At 44.5% G+C, this 20049-nt stretch overlaps 1 protein-coding gene across 3 annotated transcripts in view; it reads right to left on the bottom strand.

Moving 5' to 3' along the window:
- LOC136004327 (spindlin-Z-like) overlaps positions 1–19807 on the bottom strand; it is a 123556-nt gene extending 103749 nt beyond the window's left edge. For 2 of the 3 annotated variants that reach the window (XM_065660749.1, XM_065660746.1), the window contains exon 1: positions 19407–19807. The gene's annotated coding sequence lies outside the window, so the exon portion shown is untranslated. Of the gene's footprint in view, positions 1–18078; positions 18690–19406 lie in introns of those variants that run through there. The other variant, XM_065660747.1, reaches the window with a different exon arrangement.
- Between the last annotated feature and the right edge of the window lie 242 nt (positions 19808–20049).

The raw sequence follows: 20049 nt of genomic DNA on the forward strand, positions 1-20049 counted from the left end.
CACCTGGGTCAGAGCAATCCCAGGCACAGCTACAGGTTGGGCAGAGAAAAGATTCAGAGCAGCCCTGTGGAGAAGGACTTGGGGGTGTTGGTCGATGAGAAAATGAACATGAGCCAGCAGTGTGTGCTTGCAGCCCAGAAAGCCAACCGTATCCTGGGCTGCATCAAAAGGAGCGTGACCAGCAGGTCGAAGGAGGTGATCCTGCCCCTCTACTCTGTTCTTGTGAGACCTCACCTGGAGTACTGTGTGCAGTTCTAGTGTCCTCAACATAAAAAGGACATGGAACTCTTGGAACGAGTCCAGAGGAGGGCCACGAGGATGATCAGGGGACTGGAGCACCTCCCGTATGAAGATAGGCTGAGGAAGTTGGGGCTGTTCAGCCTGGAGAAGAGAAGGCTGCGTGGAGACCTCATAGCAGCCTTCCAGTACCTGAAGGGGGCCTATAGGGATGCTGGGGAGGGACTCTTTGTCAGGGACTGTTGTGACAGGACAAGGGGTAATGGGTTAAAACTTAAACAGGGGAAGTTTAGATTGGATATAAGGAAGAAATTCTTTCCTGTTAGGGTGGTCAGGCACTGGAATGGGTTGCCCAGGGAGGTTGTGAATGCTCCATCCCTGGCAGTGTTCAAGACCAGGTTGGATGAAGCCTTGTGTGGGATGGTTTAGTGTGAGGTGTCCCTGCCCATGGCAGGGGGGTTGGAACTAGATGATCTTAAGGTCCTTTCCAACCCTAACTATTCTATGATTCTATAGTAAGTACTATAAATTCTGAAATTTCTTATTCAAAGGAGGATTTTAAACTAGCTCAGGATTTAAAGGTACAACTTAAAAATAAAATGTATGTTCTTTCTGAAGGAAAATAGTAGTACCAGAACGAATATTATGGGAAATAGTTCACGAAGAACATAATAAGACATACTGGGGAGCAGATGCCCTATATAATTGTTTAAGGCGACAAATAGTGGGACGTAACCTTTACACCACAGTAACACTAATAACGAAACAATGCAAACTCTGTCTCCATAATAACCTCCAGACTACTAGTAAACCCAATTTAAGGGCGATGGGGAAGGGCAATGTCCCTGGACAACAGTGGCAAATTGATTTCTCTGAATTACCCAGAAAAGAGGGGTACAGGTACTTTCTCTGGATGGCCAGAAGCTTTTCTAACCTAGAGCAACAAGACTCAAGAATTAACCAAGGTGCTCCTTAATGAAATAATCCCCAGATTTGGAGTGCCAGCAACTATATCCTCACATAGAGGTACTCATTTTTGTGCACAAATTGTACAGCGAATCAGTCAGATATTATGAATTGATTGGGAGTTACATACCCCTTATTGGCCACAGGCTAGTAGACAGGTAGAGAAGGTGAATCATTTCATTAAACAACAATTAGCAAAGCTTTGTCAGGAAACTAATTTAAACTGAATCCAAGCATTACCTCTAGCCTTGTTGCAGATAAGGGTTAAACCATGATTAAAAGAGAAACTAAGCTCTTTTGAAACGCTTTATGGATGACCATATACTGTACAATATCAAGGGGAAGATTTAAATCAGGTGGGAGAAGGGTATGTGAAAAATTACATTGTAGAATTAAGTAAACAACTACTGAATATTAACAAACAGGTAATAGACACTCGATCAAGAGGTCTTGATCACCCATTACGTGATATTAAGCCGGAAGACTGGATTTACATTAAATCCTTCACAGTGCATCCATTAGGTGAAAAGTTGAAAGGACCTTACCAGACACACCTAATGACATACACCACAGTGAAAGCTTGCGGGATAACCACTTGGCTGCACTACTCCAAGATAAAGAAAGACCCTGCACCAGAAAAGTCTACCACAACATGGAAAGCTTATTGGACATGGGAGCTTATTGGACCCACTTCTGTGCATTTACAGCAATAAATGTATTCACTATTGTAATTGGGGGAACTGCCAAGACTTCCAGGGTATATAAAAGCGTTTTGATATAGAATATGACTCATTAGATTGGACCAATGCATACAAAGGAAACACTGGACTGATTAATACAGATAACCAGGGTGAGGTCACAAAACCTGTATATACACTCCTGACCATAAACTGTCACTCAACCACCCAAAGAATGGGAAAACCGACAGCTCGCCCCGATATCTACCAAAAGAGGTTCCCGACCTGTCACTCTGGCATGCCAATGTGAGCCAAAATCAATCGCATGGCCATTTGTCCTGGGTTTATCAGGAGCCGTTTTGCTCCTTCTTAGTAACTGGTGCAAGCTCTGTGTTTTGACTTCCAGCCTGGGCAGAGAGCTGATAACACCAATTGGTTTCAATTGTTGTTAAGTAATGTTTATTCTGGCCAAGGACTTTGTGAGTCTCATGCTCTGCTGGGGACAAGGGGAGGCCGGGAGGAAGCAGAGACAGGACACCTGACCCAAACTAGCCAAAGAGGTATTCCATACCACAGCACGTCATGCCCAGGGAGGTAACTGCGAGTTACCCAGAAGGGCACGGTCTCTCTTCGGGGGGGTTGAACTCATTCGGCGGTGGTATCATATTCTCTTGTTATTTTCTCTTATCAATATTATCATTGGTGGTAGCAGTAGTGATTTGTGTTATACCTTAGTTACTGGGCTGTTCTTATCTCAACCCGTGGGAGTTACATTCTCTCGATTCTCCTCCCCATCCCTCCGGGAGCGGGGAGGGTCGGGGGGGGTGACTGAACGAACTTTTGTGGTTGGGTTTAAACCACGACACCAGTTATTATGGTAAATCTTTTAAGCAATACATAGCCAAAATCCAGACTGCAATCTACCTGTACCTTGCATAAGTGCAGTGCTCATACGCTTTTAACATCCAGGAAGAGAGTGCTTTATCCTGTGTAGGATATTTAGTAGAGAACCACACATGGAGACGAGCCTTTAGGTAAATTAACATTAAAATACCACAAGATCAAACCACTACAACATGTAATTTGAATCTTTACCTCAGGGAAATGATAGAAGGGGGAATTTGTTTACAATATACAGACTGAAATGATACTCAAGAGGTACCTTGTCCTGGGTTCAGCAGTAGCAGTCATTTTTCTCAATCTTAGTAGCTGGTACAATGCTGCTGTTTTGACTTTCAGCCTGGGAACAACACTAATAACTCCAAAGTTTTTAGTAGTTGCTAAGTAATGTTTACCCTGACCAAGGACTTTTCTGAGTCTCATGCTCTGCCAGGGAGGAGGGGAAGCCAGAAGGAAGCAGAGACAGGACACCTGACCCAAAATAGCCAAAGAGGTATTCCATACCACAGCACATACTGCCCAGTATAGAAACTGGGGGCAGTTACCTGGAAGGGCTAGATCACTGCTTGAGTTGGGCTGGGTATGGGTCAGCAGGTGGTGAGTGGTTGTATTCTCTTCCCTTGTTATTTCCCTTATCATTATTAGTACTGGAGGTAGCAATAGTGGTTTTGTGTTATACCTTAGTTACCGGACTGTTCTTATCTCAACCCGTGGAAGATACATTGTTTCGATTCTCCTCCCCATGCCTCCAGGAGTGAGGGGAGGGGGGAGAGGGAAAGTGAGTGAGCAGCTGCGTGGTTTTGGGTTGCCGGCTGGGCTTAAACCACGATATATCTGTAATACCCCACTGGGGGGAATACTCCACAATAATATTTATTTATAATAACACCCAAATCCTGATATGTACACAAAGATATGGAAACATATCTGTCCTGGGTTTAGCAGTAGCAGTCAGTTTTTCTCCTTCTTAGTAGCTTGTGCAGCACTGTGTTTTGACTTTCAGCCTGAGAACAGAGCTGGTAACACCAATGTTTTTAGCTGTTGCTAAGTAATGTTTACCCTGACTAAGGACTTTGTGAGCCTCATGCTCTACCAGGAATGAGGGGAGGTCGGAAGGAAGCAGACACAGGACACCTGACCCAAGCTAGCCAAAGAGGTATTCCATACCACAGCACATCATACCCAAGGAGGTAACTGGGAGTTACCCAGAAGGGACAGGCTCTCTTTGGGGGGGGTTGAACTCCTTTGGCGCTGGTATTGTATTCTCTTCTCTTGTTATTTTCTCTTATCATTATTATCATTGGTGGTAGAAGAAGTGATTTGTGTTATACCTTAGTTACTGGGCTGTTTCTTATCTCAACCCCTGGGAGTTACATTCTCTAGATTCTCCTCCCAATCACTCTGGGGGGGGGGGGGGGGGGGGGAAGGAGGAAACAAAGAGGGAGAAAAGGGGGGAGAGTGAGTGGACAAGCTGTGTGGCTCAGTTTGAACCACGACAGTTCTTTTTGGTGCCCAACGTGGGGCAATCTATCTGATTTATTCAGCTCCTCACGTGTACCAACACACGTCTCAGCTATTAACAAAAGGCGTCCTACTCTTCAAGAGAGAAGATACAGGAGGTATATGCCACGGGCCACCCTATGGTTTTACCTGCGGGATCACGGAGAAGACATGAGAAAGTGGGATGGAAAACCTACTTCAGCTTTGGAGGGACGGGTGAGTGAATTGAAGAGGGGAGCAAGGGCCAAGACTGATCATCCCATGAGAGCTGCAGCTTCAGTCTCTGGTGAGCAGGCCCCCAGATGGAGTGGAAGAGCTGATTTTACTCCAGCTCCTGTGATAACGAAGAATAATCCCTTTCAACATGACTTAAGTGTTCAATGTTGCGATGACTATTAGAGGGGCCCTGCCTCCAGCCAGGTGGAGGTAGGGGATAATCGGATTTACTGGACTGTGTGGATCAGATGGGCTGGCACATCAGTCCCACAGAAGTATAAGGCTCTAGTAGATACCGGTACAGTGTCCCCTGATGCCATCAAGCTGTCAAGGGGTGGAACCCATCTATATTTCTGGAGCGACAGGAGGATCCCAAGAGTTGACTGTACTGGAGGCTGAAATCAGCCTGACTGGGAGGAAATGGCAAAAGCACCCCATTGTGACTGGTCCAGAGGCTCCATGCATCCTCGGCATAGACTACCTCATGAGAAGGTACTTCAAAGACCAAAAAGGGTACCGATGGCCTTTTGGTATTGCTGCTTTGGAGACTGAGGAAGTTGAGACCTCATAGCAGCCTTCCAGTATCTGAAGTGGGCCTATACAGATGCTGGAGAGGGATTTTTCACTGGGGACTTTAGTGATAGGACAAGGGGTAATGGGTTAAAACTTAAACAGGGGAAGTTTAGACTGGATATAAGGAAGAAGTTCTTTACTGTAATGGTGATGAGACACAGGAATGGGTTGGCCAAGAAGTTGTGAATGCTCCAGCCCTGGCAGTGTTTGAGGCCAGGTTGGATGAAGCCTTGGATGACATGGTTTAGTGTGAGTTGTCCCTGCCCATGGCAGGGGGGCTGGAACTGGATGATCTTGGGGTCCTTTCTAACCCTCACTATTCTACAATTCCATGGTATACTGGCAAGTGTGGGATCTAAGCAAATGGTATAGACTAAAAGGTGGATACTGTCCTAATTCCTGATGGGGCAGAGTTATTTTTCTTCTTAGTAGCTGGTACAGTGGTGCGTTTTGGTTTTAGTCTGAGAATAACACTTATAACACACCAATGCTTTAGGTTTTGCTAAGTGGTGCTTACCCTAATCAAGGACTTTTCAGTCTCTCATGCTCTGCCCGTGAGGAGGGAGCACAACTAAAGCAGCTGACCTAAAATAACCAAAGGGGTATTTCATACTACAGAACGCCATGTTCAATATATAAACTGGGGTAAGTTCGCTGGAAGTGGTAGATTGCTGTTTGGGGATGGGCTGGATATCAGTCAGCAAGTGGTACACAATTGTACTGGGTTTAGCTGTAGCAGTCAGTTTTTCTCCTTCTCAGTAGCTGGTGCAGCACTGTGTTTTGACTTTCAGCCTGGGAACAGAGCTGGTAACACCAATGTTTTAACTTGTTGCTAAGTAATGTTTATTCTGACTAAGGACTTCGTGAGCCTCATACTCTGCCAGGGACAAGGGGAGGCTGGGAGGAAGTAGAGACAGGACACCTAACCTAAGCTAGCCAAAGAGGTATTCCATACCACAGCACGTCATGCCCAGGGAGGTAACTGGGGGTTACCTGGAAGGGATGGGCTTTCTTTGGGGGGGGGGGGGGGGTGTCAAACTCATTCGGCAGTGGTATTGTATTCTCTTCTCTTGTTATTTTCTCTTATCATTAGTGGTAGCAGTAGTGATTTGTGTTATACCTTAGTTACTGGGCTGTTTCTTATCTCAACCCATGGGAGTTACATTCTCTCAGTTCTCCTCCCCATCCCTCTAGGAATGGGGGGGGGAAGAAGGAGGGAGAAAAGGGTGGGGAGTGAGTGGACTAGCTGTGTGGCTCGGTTTGAACCACAACAATATCCTATCCAAAACTTTTCTTTAACGGTCCTATAAACTATACCCCTGAGTTTATGATATCCCAAATAGGACAAGATCAAAATCAAATTTTAATTAACTGTTCTGTTAGGGAAACCTGCCAACTTAGTCTTGCAGTGACTGAACCAAATACTCTAGCATTTAACAGGAAACAAGGACTGGATAGAATAACAGTTATGCTGAGAGCAGAGGTTACAACACCTACTCCCTTCTTCCCTACAGACTTCTCCCCTTCAGAATGTGCAGTCAAATATCACAGTCTCTCATTTGCAGGACCTTATGTGATAAGGCAATCAAATGAACAATAATTGATGCTAGACCCCAAATACTCTTTAAACAAAGTGGTAGTAAGGCTACAAGCCGGTATCTCAACCATAAAAACAGCATGTAATCCTTTTATTAACAAAAGCCTTATAGGATGGGAAGCCTGGATTCAGTCTAGAACAGCCCATACTAGACATAGAAGGGATTTGACCGGATGGTTCGGATCAGGAATGGGAAATTTTAAAAGTCCATTGATCAAGAAGACTTAGTAAATAAATTAAGAACAATCACCTCAGAGTTAGGAAATCTAAGAATTCTGCTCAGATGATCTCTCCTTACCACTGCCGAAACACAACAGTTGGTAAGTGATCTTACAACAGTGTTAGAACACACCTCCCAGGACCTATATCACATTACTAACTTCATAGGGAATTTGCAAGGAAATGTCCCCTTAGCTTTAAACTGTATTCAGTCACAATTTTAGTTACAATCTACTGCAGCTGCTATTACTAGGGAAGAAGAAACAGGACTTCTGCCACAAGAGGTATGAGCAATTACTGCTAGAAATCATAACACCACTGATTTTGAGAAAACATAATAAGCATGGTGGAAACTAGCAAACTTCACATGTCACCCATTTCAGAGAGAAATTATTGTTTTTTGTATTGACAAGTCAAGGCATATAATGTCAACTGCTCTACCTCTGTCCATCAGTTCCATAGCCCCATCATAGAAGGCCACCAAATCGGTCAGGCAGAATTCCCCCTTAGTGAAGCCATGCTGGCTGTCACCAAGCCCCTCGTTGTTTTTCATGTGCCTTAGCGTGCCTTCCAGGAGAATGTGCTCCAAGATTTTGCCAGGCACAGAGGTGAGTCTGACTGGTCTGTAGTTTTCTGGGTCTTCCATTTTCCCCTTCTTGAAAATGGGGGCTATATTTCCTTTTTTCCAGTAGTCAGGAACTTCACCTGACTGCCATGATTTTTCAAATATGATGGCCAGTGGCTTAGCAACTTCATTCACCAGCTCCTTCAAGACCTGTGGATGGATTTCATCAGGACCTATGGACTTGTACACATTCAGGTTCTTAAGATGATCTCGAACCCAACCCTCTCCTACAGTGGGCCTAAGGTCTTCATTCTCACAGTCCCTGCTTCTGCCTTCCAAGATTTGGGCAGTGTGTTCAGAGCATTTGCCAGTGAAGACTGAGGCAAATAAGTCATTAAGAACCTCAGCCGTCTCCAAATCCAGGATTCATTTTTTCTTTGATAATAAACTTTTTGAAAAAAATCCTGCTTTTAAATTATTTTATTTATTGTACATGCAGCACAAATGGAAAAGAAACAGGAAAGTACATTCATCAAGATAGAACTTTAGAGTATGAACTTTTAGCAGGGACAAGAGGTAGATCTTTCTCCTCTTAGCTTGAAAAATATCTTTTCAGAAAGTTTTATGTCTGACCCAAACTAGATTATGTCTTCTATTTCCTGAGACTTCGCATAAATACAAATAGTGGTAAAAACAAAATAAAAAAAAATTAAAAAGTTGAGTTTTTTCTTTCTTTTGGAAATACACATACTTATTTGCAGAGAGACAGATCAAATTATCTTCTAGTACTTCAAATAAGGTTGAATCTACTGAAGTAGAGAGAAAAGGAGAAAACAGAAACCCAGAAAGGGAAAAAGTCAGTATCTCTGAAAGCAGTGTATCCCTTATAAACAGGTGAGGCTTTCTAGAAGTCTATCCCTATAGATAAACAGAACACACAAGAACAGACACCTCTATGTTTCATGGTGCATTGGGTTTATGTGACAAGAGGTCAAGGACTGCCCAGTGCCTACCACAACCAGTTCCAGCCTGCTCAGCAACAGATCCATTGCAGGCCAAAGCTGAGCCAGTCAGCAAAGCTGGTGGCACCTCTATGAAAACATATTTTAAAAATGGGAGAAGACACCAAAGGGAGAGGGTAGAAATGAACAAAAAGAAGTAAGAAACAGAGGAAACGCCAAGGTCAGAATAGAGAGAGCTCCATGGCAGAGCAAATATTCCTGAAGGAACTGCAGTCTGCAGAGGACACATGCCAGAACAGATATTCCTGAAAGGACTACAGCCTGTAGAGAACCTATGCCAGAACAGAGAAAAAGCAAGAAGGAATTAGCAGCAGAGAGAAGCTGCTGTACGCTGACCATAACACACCACCACACACACTACATCACTGAAGGGACTGAGTGTAACTTGCAGGCATAACAAAGGGCAAAGAGAAGAGTCTGGAATGAAGCTCAGTCTGGGCAAATGGGGAGGAAAAGTGTTTTCCCTAAGCATGCTCTCCATAAATCTAATGTTTGTTTTGTTTCCATTTCCCAATACCTGAATTAGTAATTTATTTACATATATATATATAGGCAATTAATTAAATTACCCAAGTTAGGTCTGTTTTGTCTGTGACAATTAACTGGTAAGTTATCTCCCTGCCTTTATCTTGACCCACAAGTTTCCTTGCTCCTGTCCTTCCTATTTTCTCCCTCCATCCTGCTGAGGGGGTGAAAAAGTAGCTGGGTGAGAGCTTGGCTGGCAGCCAGGGCCAACCCACCACATCCCTGTTTCATATTTAAACTTGCTCCACCCAAATATACAGTCTCACAGAATTGTGGTTAGAAGCCTCAGTATGGCTGACAACTAGGATGTTTATTAACAGCAAAGAATCCTGTCCCAAGTCACTACCATTTAAAAATGTACTTTTCACCCAATATTGATAAAGCTGTATCTCTAGTCATATGAAATAAGTTTGCCTCATCATCCTCTCTATACAAGCCAACACTGCTATAACAGAGTAGGAGTGAATACCCACACATGCACACTTTAAACAAGTGAACTGTTAGGACAGCACAGGCTGGTATCTACCGAGCTAGAGAGCAGCTCTGTGGAAAAGAACCCAGGGGTCCTGGTGGACAACAGGCTCAATGTAAGTGAACAGTGTGCTGCTGCAGCAAAGTAAGCCAAGAGAATGCTGGGTTACATCAATAAGGGCATTGCCAGCAGAGATAAAGATGTCATTATCCCATTCAGCACTTGTCAGGCCACACCTGGAATACTGTCTTCAGTTTTGGTCCCCATTAAATAAGAAAAGACATGGACAGGCTGAAGAAGGTCCAGGGAGGGCCACAAAGATGACCAAAGGACTGGGAAGCCTGCCATTTGAACAAAAGCTGAGAGAACTGGGTTTGTTCAGTCTTAAGAAAAGAAGGCTCAGCAGAGACCTTATCACCATGTTCCAGTATTTAAAAGGTGGCTACAAAGAAGATGGGGACTACCTTTTTACAAGGAATCACATGGAAAAAATGAGGGGTAACGGGCACAAGTTACCCCTGGGGAGATTCTGACTGGACACAAGAGGAAATTTTTTCACAATGAGAACGATCAGCCACTGGAATAATCTCCCCAGGGAAGTGGTGGATTCCCCAACATTGAATACTTTAAAGATTCAGCTGGACAGAGTGCTGGGCCATCTCATCTAGACTTTTGCCAAAAAAAGGTTGGACCAAATGACCCTTGAGGTCCCTTCCAACCTGGTATTCTATAATAAGTACTCAATGGTCTTCAGTTTCCAAATACATCAAACACCTGCGTACCTAACTCTAAAAACATTTAAAAGTCAGATTTTTTAGAAGTATTTGCACCACACGAGACAAAATTTTCTGTTGTTTTTTGAAGATACTCCTGTCAGGAAGAACAGGATGGGCAAACAACCATTCAGAAGTATTCAGATGTAGCTGACTGTCTTTTGAGTAGAAGGTGTATTAGACAAACTACATCCTCCAAGCCTTGTTTTCATTATTTGCATGATTCCTAGAAAATTAAAAGAGACTTTACTTTCTAAACATTTTACAATTCAAGCTGAAGACCATAGATAAGTTACAGACATACAGAAGAACAGGCAAAATGCTCTTAAGTATGATAGGTAGCTATCTAAACATACCAGAGACCTAAGCACTGTACTGAATTTTAGTAGACATGTTTGACACAGCATTTTAAAAAGGTCAGCAAAAAAAATTAACATAAATGTGCTGTTGTCAAAAACAGTTTACTGATTTTCATGGAATTCCAATCATTTTAATTAATTAGAATCATAGAATGGTTTGGGTTGGAAAGGATTTTAAGATCATCTAGTTCTACGCCCCTGTCCTGGGTTCAGCGACACCCCCCTGCCATGGGCAGGGACACCTCACACTAGACCATGTTGCCCAAATTAATCATCAATTACAAACTTCTAATTACCAATTTTGCTACTGAAACTTAAAAAAAATTAAATAAATAAAATAAACCCACTCAGAAATCACAGAATGGTTCAGGATGGAAGGGACCTCTGGAGGTCATCTGGTTCAATATCCCTGCTCAAACAGGGACACCTAGAGACAGTTGCTCAGCACTATGTGCAGATGTATTTTGAGTATCTCCAAGGAGACCACCATCTCTCTGAGCAACCTGTTCCAGTGCTCTGTCACCCTCACAGTAAAAATAGTTTTTTATGTTCAAATGGAACCTCCTGTGTTTCACTATGTGCTCATTGCCTAGTCTTGTCACACTGGGCACCACTGGAAAGAGCCTGGTTCACTCTTCACTACAGCCTCTCTTCAGGTATTCTTATACATTAATAAGATTCCCCCTGAGCCTTCTCTATGCTAAACATTCCCAGCTCTCTTAGCCTTTCCTCATAGTCAAGATGCTCTAGTCCCTTAATCTTCTTCACAGCCTTTCACTGGATTTTCTCCATTATGTCCATGCCTCTCTTGTACTGGGAAGCCCAAAACTGGACAAGGGAGTCCAGGTGTGGCCTCATCAGTGCTGAATATAAGGGAAGGATCACCTTCCTTGACACGTTGGCAATGCTTTGCCTAATGCAGCCCAGGATACCATTAATATTCTTTGCCACAAGGGCACATTGCCGGCTCATGTTCAACCTGGTGTCCACCAGAAATCCCAGGTCCTTTTCTTCAAAGCTGCTTTCCAGATGGGTGGCCCCCATCACATACTGGTGCATGGAGCTGTTCCTCCCCAGGAGCAGGACTTGGTACTTCCCCTTGTTGAAGTGCATGAGGTTCCTGACAGACCATTTCTCCTGCCTGTCCATGTCCCCCTGGGTGGTAACACAACCCTCTAGTGTATCAGTCACTCCTCCCTTGCTGAGGGTATACTCTGCCCTATCATCCAGATCATTAAGGAAGATTTTGAACAGGACTGAACCCAGGACTGACCCCTGGGGTACACCACTAGTTAACTGTTCTCCAACTAGACTTTGTGCCACTCGACTTTGAAAACTGGCTGAATGGCTGGACCCAGAGGGTGGTGATCAATCTACCTCATCATCCCTAGCCTCTGCAAAATTTCTCCTTCCCCCATTCATTCTCCAAACCCATCACCACACATAAAACAGTCTCTTAGATGAGGCAACAGGTTGTGTAGGAAATTGAGGTCAGTGTGTGGTGGTTCCTCTACTGGTAGCAGTCCCTTTAGAGTCAGACCTCTCGGCCCCTGCTCAGGCTACCACTCGAGCTCCGGCTCTCCTGTTCCATCATTCTTCTGTCTCTTCTTTCCCCTGCTCTGGTGTCTGAAGTACACATTCAGAGGGAACTGTCATCTTAATAGGCTACACCCAAAGTTACATAGGGAACTTGGGATTCAGGACTGCCTCTGAATCACTAGGAAGACTCTGAAAACAGATGAAAGATCAACCAGTAACCTTAAACATAACACATTTTAGTGGAGCTCCTTCATCCTAAAGCGTTTCCAAACTTGCAGATACAAGCAGTCTTAAACTTAAGCAGACAGACTGGCTTCCCAGAACTCTGACAATAAATCAAACCAACCAAAAATTCCAAAAAGGAACTACTCAGATTACCACATGCCACTGATCACTCCCAGGAAATGGAACAGTAGGGATTGAATCCAAAGCAATTCAATTAAAGTAGCTGGCACTATTAGTACAAGGTGACTATCACCTACAACATAGTCAAAGAAGAGGATCTGCATACAGCTATGCCAGAAGTGACAGTGAAAATAAAGAGATTACTTCAAAGATGGCAAGTGGACTCAACAACTAGTCACAATTAAGATGTTCTCACTATAAATAGCTAATAATTCATCTGTATAAGAACAACTGGAATATTGGTAAACAAAGAGATAAAGTTATCCTCTGTTCCAGCTATCACCTGCAACTGAAGGTGTAAAGCTTCGCAGCTCATCTACATGTTAAGCTTTGTTGGAATTCATAGAGCTACTCAATTTTCAAATTTACTCTCACCACTATCTACCTATAAATGTTGACAGTACACTAATTCTTGTTTTACAAATATATCTCCAAGAAAATCCCATCATAAAAGATAATTTACCAATACATCTCAACCACCTTGCAATAACTGCAAATAGTAGAATGCAATTAGGTAACATTTAAATCCAATATAGACACCACAGTTAATAACATTTTGTAATGGTTCCACAACCTGCTGAAATACATACAATAAAGTTTCCAAGCAAGCAAGTGAAACAAGGCCTCACATAACATGGATTTACAGCAAGTTTACAACATATATTACACAAAAAAAAAAAAGACAATCTCCAATTGTAGAAACATTCTCCTCAACCTCTCTGATAGCAAAATCAGTTCACCTCCTAAATTCTGCATGCTATCACCAAATTAACATTTTAGATTAAGACAGAGTTAAATCCAAACACTGTCACATGCTGAAAATAGGAATAAACACTGTATATTATTCAATTAAATAATTTCAACATTACTTGAAAATTACATTAGTAATCCCAGACCCATTTTTCACTGCTTGCAGATAAAATACAAATTAGTTAACAATAGTTAAAGAGTAACTGAGTGCTGCACAATCCACTGACTTTTTCATCTAGAAGTATTACAGTTTGCTTAGGAGCCATGATGTGAATACAGATTCCAAAACACAATTTGAATGATTCCACTCAAGTTTTACATCGTGGTAAATTCAGTACTATAATTTATTTTCTTCTCCAGTTAATCAAGACTTGTTAATGGAGGGTGGAAAAAGTGGGAGAAAAAAAAAACTAAAAAAAAGAAAAAAACCACACAGATTAAAGAAATTATTAATATATGATACTTAATTCTAGCATTAACATGCAGTAACCACTTGTCCTGGGTTCAGCAGTAGCAGTCATTTTTTCTCCTTCTTAGTGGCTGGTGCAGTGCTGTGGTTTTGACTTTCAGCCTGGGAACAGCGCCGATGTTTTTATTGCACTGATGTTTTACTTGTTGCTAAGTCATGTTTAGTCTGACCAAGGACTTTCTAAATCTCATGCTCTGCCAGGGAGGAGGGGAGGCCAGAAGGAAGCAGAGACAGGACACCTGATCCAAACTAGCCAAACAGGTATTCCATACCACAGCATGTCATGCCCAGGATGTAGAACTGGGGGCTGTTACCCAGAAGGGCTAGATCACTGCCAGGGTCGGGCTGGGTATCAGTTGGCAGGGGGTGAGCGGCTGTACTCTCTTCCCTTGTTATTGCCCTTATCATTATTATTGGTGGTAGTAGCAGTGGTTTGTGTTAAACCTTAGTTACTGGACTGTTCTTATCTCAACCAGTGGGAGTTACATTCTTTTGATTCTCCTCCCCATCCCTCTGGAAGCAGGGGGAGGAAGGGGGGGGGCTTAAACCACAACACTACTTGATCTCAATAAAACACTGTGATTATGCTATGCCAGTGCTTCTCCACTAGAAGCTTACAGAGCAAAGTAACCAAAGAAAAGACTTAGGACATTACTTTAGGGCACTGCTCTGATAGAAGCCATGAATCATAGAATCAGCTAGGTTGGAAAAGACCTTTAAGATCATCAAGTCCAGCCATTACCCCAGGACTGCCAAGACCACCACTAAACCATGTCACCAAGGGCCTCATCTACACAGTTTCTGAACATTTCCAGGGATGGTGATTCCACCACTTTCCTGGGAAGCCTGTTCCAATGCCTGAGCACCCTGTCTGTGAAAAAAAATTTCCTAATATCCAATCTAAACCTCACCTGGCACAGCTTGAAGCCATTACCTCTTGTCCTATGGCTTGTTACTTGGGAGAAGAGACCAACCCACGCTTCACTCCTTTTCAGTAGTTGTAGAGTGCAATAAGGTCGCCCCTGAGCCTTCTCTTCTCCAGACTAAACAACCACAGTTGCCTCAGCCATTCCTCATAAGACTTGTGCTGCAGACCCTTGACCAGCTTGGTTGACCTTCACTGGACCTGCTCCAACACCTCAATGTCCTTCTTGTAGTGAGGGGCCCAGAACTAAACACAGTACCCAAGGTGCAGCCTCACCAGTGTTGAGTACAGGGTAATGATAACTTCCCTGGCCCTGCTGGCTACACTATTTCTGATACAAGCCAGGATGACATTGGCCTTCTTGGCTGCCTGGGCACACTGCTGGCTCATGTTCAGCTGGCTGTCAATCAGCACCCCCAGGCCCCTTTCAGCTGAGCAGCTTTCCAGCCACTCTTCCCCAAGTCTGGAGCATTGCATAGGGTTATTGTGACACAAATGCAGGACCCAGCGCTTTGCTTTATTGAACCTCATACCATTGGCCACAGCCCATTGATCCAGTCTGTCCTGATGCCTCTGCAGAGCCTTCCTATCCTCCTGCAGATCAACACTCTCACCCAACTTGATACCATCTGCAAACATACTAAGGGTACACTCAATCCCCTCATCCAGATATTAAACAACACTTGCCCTAACACCAAGCCCTGAGAGACACCACTAGTAAGCAGTTGACAACTAGATGTGAAACCATTTACCACCATTCTTTGGGCTCAGTCATCCAGTTTCCAACCCAGTGAAGTATCCTCCTATCCAGGCCATGAGAAGCCAGTTTCTCCAGGAGAACACTGTGGGACACAGTGTCAAATGCTTTACTGAAGTCCAAATAGACAATATCTATAGCCTCTCCCTCATCAACCAGATGGGTCACCTTGTAATAGAAGGACATCAGGTTTGGTCAAGCAGGACCTGCCCTTCATGAATCCATGCTGACTGGGCCTGATTCCATGGTTTTCCCACATGTGCTTTATGATCTCATTTAGTCTCAACTGCTCCATGACCTTCCCTGGCACTGAGGTCAGGCTGATAGGTTCCTCCTCCCTGCTGTTTTTGCAGAGAGCAAAATGCAAATTCTGCATTGCCCAGCCTCCAGTCTTCCAGGACCTACTCACTAGACCACAACTGCTGACAGATGACAGACAGTGGCTTAGCAAGCTCCTCCACCAGCTCCTTCAGCACTCTTGGGTATAACCCATTTGGCCCCATAGACTTGTATATGCCTAAGTGGAGCAGGAGGTTACTAACCATTTCTTCCTGAATTATGGGGACTTCAATCAGCTCCCCATCTCTGTCATCCAACTCAAGGAACTGAGTACCCTGAGGACGGCTGGTGTGACTATTAAAGACTGAGGCAAATACAGCATTAAGTACCTCAGCCTTTTCCTCATCCTCAGTCACTAGGTATCCCCTAGTATCCAGTAGAAGATGGAGGTTCTCCTTAGCCCTCCTTTTATTGCTAATATATTTGAAAAAATACTTTTTATTATCTTTTATGGCACTGGCCAAATTTAGTTCCATCTGTGCTTTTACCTTTCTAACTTTCTCTCTACATAACCTAACAACATCCTTATACTTCTCATGGGGTAACTGTCCTTTCTTCCAGAGGTGATAAATTCTGCCCCCCTCAAGTTCCAGCACTATCTCCTTGTTCAGCCAGGCTGGTCTTCTTCCCCACCAGTTGTTTGATTTTTGGCACATAGGGACCACCTGCTCCTGCACCTTGTGGATTTCATTCTTCAAAAGCATCCAGTTTTCCTGGACCCCTTTGTCCTTCAGTAATGCTTCCCAAAGTATTCTGCCAACCAGTGCCCTGAACAGGCCAAAGTCAGCCCTTCAAAAGTCTAAGGTGGAGGTTTTGCTGACTTTCTTCCTGACTTCTCCAAGGATTGAAAATTCAATCATTTTATGATTGCTTTGCCTAAGATGGTCTCCAACCATCACACCACCCACCAGTCCTTCTCTGTGAACAGCCAATCTAGCCAGGCATCTCCCCTAGTTGGCCCGCTAACCAGCTGGGTCAGGAAGTTATCTTCCACACCCTCTAAGAACCTCGTGGATTGTTTCTTTGCTGTATTGTACTTCCAGCAGACATCTGGTAGGTTGAAGTCCCCCATGAGAACAAGGGCAAGCGATCATGAAACTTTCCCAGTTGTTTGAAGCTTCATCTGTAGCTTCATCCTGGCTGGGTGGTCTATAGAAGACTACTACCAGGATATCTGCTTGGTTGACTTCCGCCCTGATCATCACCCGCAAACATTCAGCCTTCTCACTCACAATACTGAGTTCAAGGAAGTCAGTGCACTCCCTGACTCTTGGCTATCAATGTGTACATGCTTTAATCAAAGACTGTTTTTAAATATAATCTTTGAAACATTTACTCTGAATTATATTAACATATGCTTAGAAAGTATCAGAAAGCATCTCATCCTTTGCACCTTGAGCATTAACCCTTAAATTAAAGCTTATGTATGTGGTTCCCCAGCTGATCATTTGTATTTCTTGGGCACATCTAAAATGTTATTTTCACTTTATATCATTAAAAAACCCCAAACCAAAAACCAAAGCACACCACCACCAAAACCCCCATAATAAAATATAAGCTATTTTCATTGATGGGGGTACTCTGGATAACTGAAGCTGGGAAGTGCTGAACTGAACATTTGTTTTGTGTTAACAGAGAACAGAAACATGCTGTCTTGTAGTTCAGTATCACACTTCAGTTCAGGATTCTATTATTAAAAAAGAAAAGGTAATAACAAAAACCCTGCTCCTTTTAACAACAAAAAATCCCACACTTCTGTTTGTGCTACTGTCATCACAAGAGCAAATTAATCTGTGACAAAAAACTAGAGACACAAACAGATTCGGCAAATGTTAACTCCAGTTTTATATCCCGTGATCTGTGGAGCTATTTAAGATACTGACAAGGAGATACAAAGAACCCCAAAAACCCATTAAAAAAAAAAATCCCATACTATGTTTTTTCACTATACAATGCCTATTCTAACATAACTAGTTCAGATCTTTTTAATAAGACTGTGCCGAGTTGATACCTTGTACTGAACTACATCCTAAAATGAAAGAAAAGGCACTAGATCATTTCGCAAGCATAATACAGTATTTCTTCTCTGCCAGCACTTCGGTGCACCCAGCCCCCTCCCCCAAAGAGATACACGCATTCCAATCAAGCCTCTCCCAGCAGGGCTCAGTCAGTTCTCCCCCTCTATCCCTCCTTCCAAACCTTGTTAGGTTCCCAAACTCCCTCTGATTTTAGGTTTCATTTTGTTGCAAACAGCAAAACAAAAAGTGAAAGCCTCCAAAGAGAGGATCCTTACCCTTGAAATCCCGCCATGCGCACAATAATGGTGATTTTTAATTTTTTTTTTTTTAAGAGGAGAAAGGGGAAGAAACAAAAGCCTAAAATGGAGGAGAGGCTAAGCGGCAGAGACAGAAGGAGAAAGAGGAGAGCCTAGTGAAGGAGCAGTGCGAGCGTCAGCCATGCTGTGTGTGTTGGTCCAGTATTTACAAACCTGCAGCCACAGCAGCGTTTTGAGTATGGGAAAAAGGGGAAAAAAGGAGAGGAGGGAGGAGAGAGAGGGAATAGAGGAAATTGAGGGAGGAGGGGAAAGCAGCGGCAGCAGACAAAGGAACCCAGCGAAGCGCGCGCATATACACACGCACTCCGAGCACCCCAGATAGCAGCAATAGCGTGCGTAACCGCAGCGCTGCCAGCCCAGTGCGTGAGCAACTCCCCCAGCTCCAGCCTTTGGCTACTGCGGTGCTGTCGAGCCCCGCCACAGCTCTCGCATTCTCTTCACCCCATTTTCTCGGGAGGGGACGGATGACAGGGCAGAGGCATATCTCCACTTCTCCCAACGTGCATTACCGAAAGGCTTATCTGCTGGGAGCCCCTCAGCAGACCCCAACCCATAGTACACACGCTAGAAGAGAGAAGCAGAGAGAAGCAGAGAGAAGCAGAGAGAAGCAGAGAGAAGCAGAGAGAAGCAGAGAGAAGCAGAGAGAAGCAGAGAGAAGCAGAGAGAAGCAGAGAGAAGCAGAGAGAAGCAGAGAGAAGCAGAGAGAAGCAGAGAGAAGCAGAGAGAAGCAGAGAGAAGCAGAGAGAAGCAGAGAGAAGCAGAGAGAAGCAGAGAGAAGCAGAGAGAAGCAGAGAGAAGCAGAGAGAAGCAGAGAGAAGCAGAGAGAAGCAGAGAGAAGCAGAGAGAAGCAGAGAGAAGCAGAGGTGCAGCTGCAACCCCTCCCCTCCAGCAAGGAACTATATGGAGATGGGGTAGATACTGAGGGGGACCGTGGCAAAGGCAGGCAACAGTACCCCGGAGCCCGACAGAATGGGGGTTACTAAGGAGCCAGGGCACTATGTGGGAAGGGAAACTAGAAACGGCAACACAAGCCCGAAGGTCCCCACTCTCGTCCGCTTCTCGCAACTTGCGGACGAGCCTCTGAGGTAGGCAACTGCAAGGATATAAATAACGTCAGCCTCGGGGGAGGGAAGGGAAAGCTAGGAGCAGCAGCTACAAACTCATTCCACAGCGCCTCCCTCCGGCTCTACCCGGTACTAGGCTAGGCTAAACTAAGCCAAGCCAAGCCAAAGGCGGTGCGACAGACTGCGCTACCCTCCCCCCTCCCGTCCGCATTCGCTACTCACCTGCTGGGGGGATGGGCGCCTGGGAGTACCACGAGAATGGTCTAGGAGCGTTAGCGATGCAGCTGCAACAGTCCTCTCGTCTCACTAGGCCGCTCAGATTCTCTGCGGCAGCACTAGGTACAGCTGCTCGTCTCGTCTCATTTGTCCTACTTGGCCGTCACCACTGCTGCCTCCTGTTCGCCTCTGCCATATTTAGATCTTCCTCTCCGTACACGAGCTCCACCACCAGGATAGAAGCCTCCTCACCTTCCTGCCAAATAGTGAGCTTACCGCATCGAGACGTTCAAAACACAGAGCAGGACACCGCCCTCCTCCCCTACATCAACGCGCAGACGCACTGCAAATTCCGAACTGCGACAAGAGCGCAGGAAACGATCCTCCACCCAATCCACCGCTACTCGGTAGTACGCAAGCGCGCTCGTAGTTGCTGCCACTCCTCCATGGGCGTCTCCCGGTGTTCCGTCGGTGGTTGTAACGGAGGGTGGTGTGCGGTCGGCTGCAGATGGCTGACTGTTGGCCGTAATCCAAAAGCATGCCATTAGGCTCTGGGGTAGTGAACGTCTGTTTTTCCCCTCCTCTTCGTTTTTTCCCTCCCGATACACCCACTGACATACACTGCTAATTTACTGAGGGTGCAGTCGAT

The sequence above is a fragment of the Lathamus discolor genome, chromosome W (genome assembly GCF_037157495.1).
Source record: "Lathamus discolor isolate bLatDis1 chromosome W, bLatDis1.hap1, whole genome shotgun sequence".
Taxonomy (NCBI): Eukaryota; Metazoa; Chordata; class Aves; order Psittaciformes; family Psittacidae; genus Lathamus; species Lathamus discolor.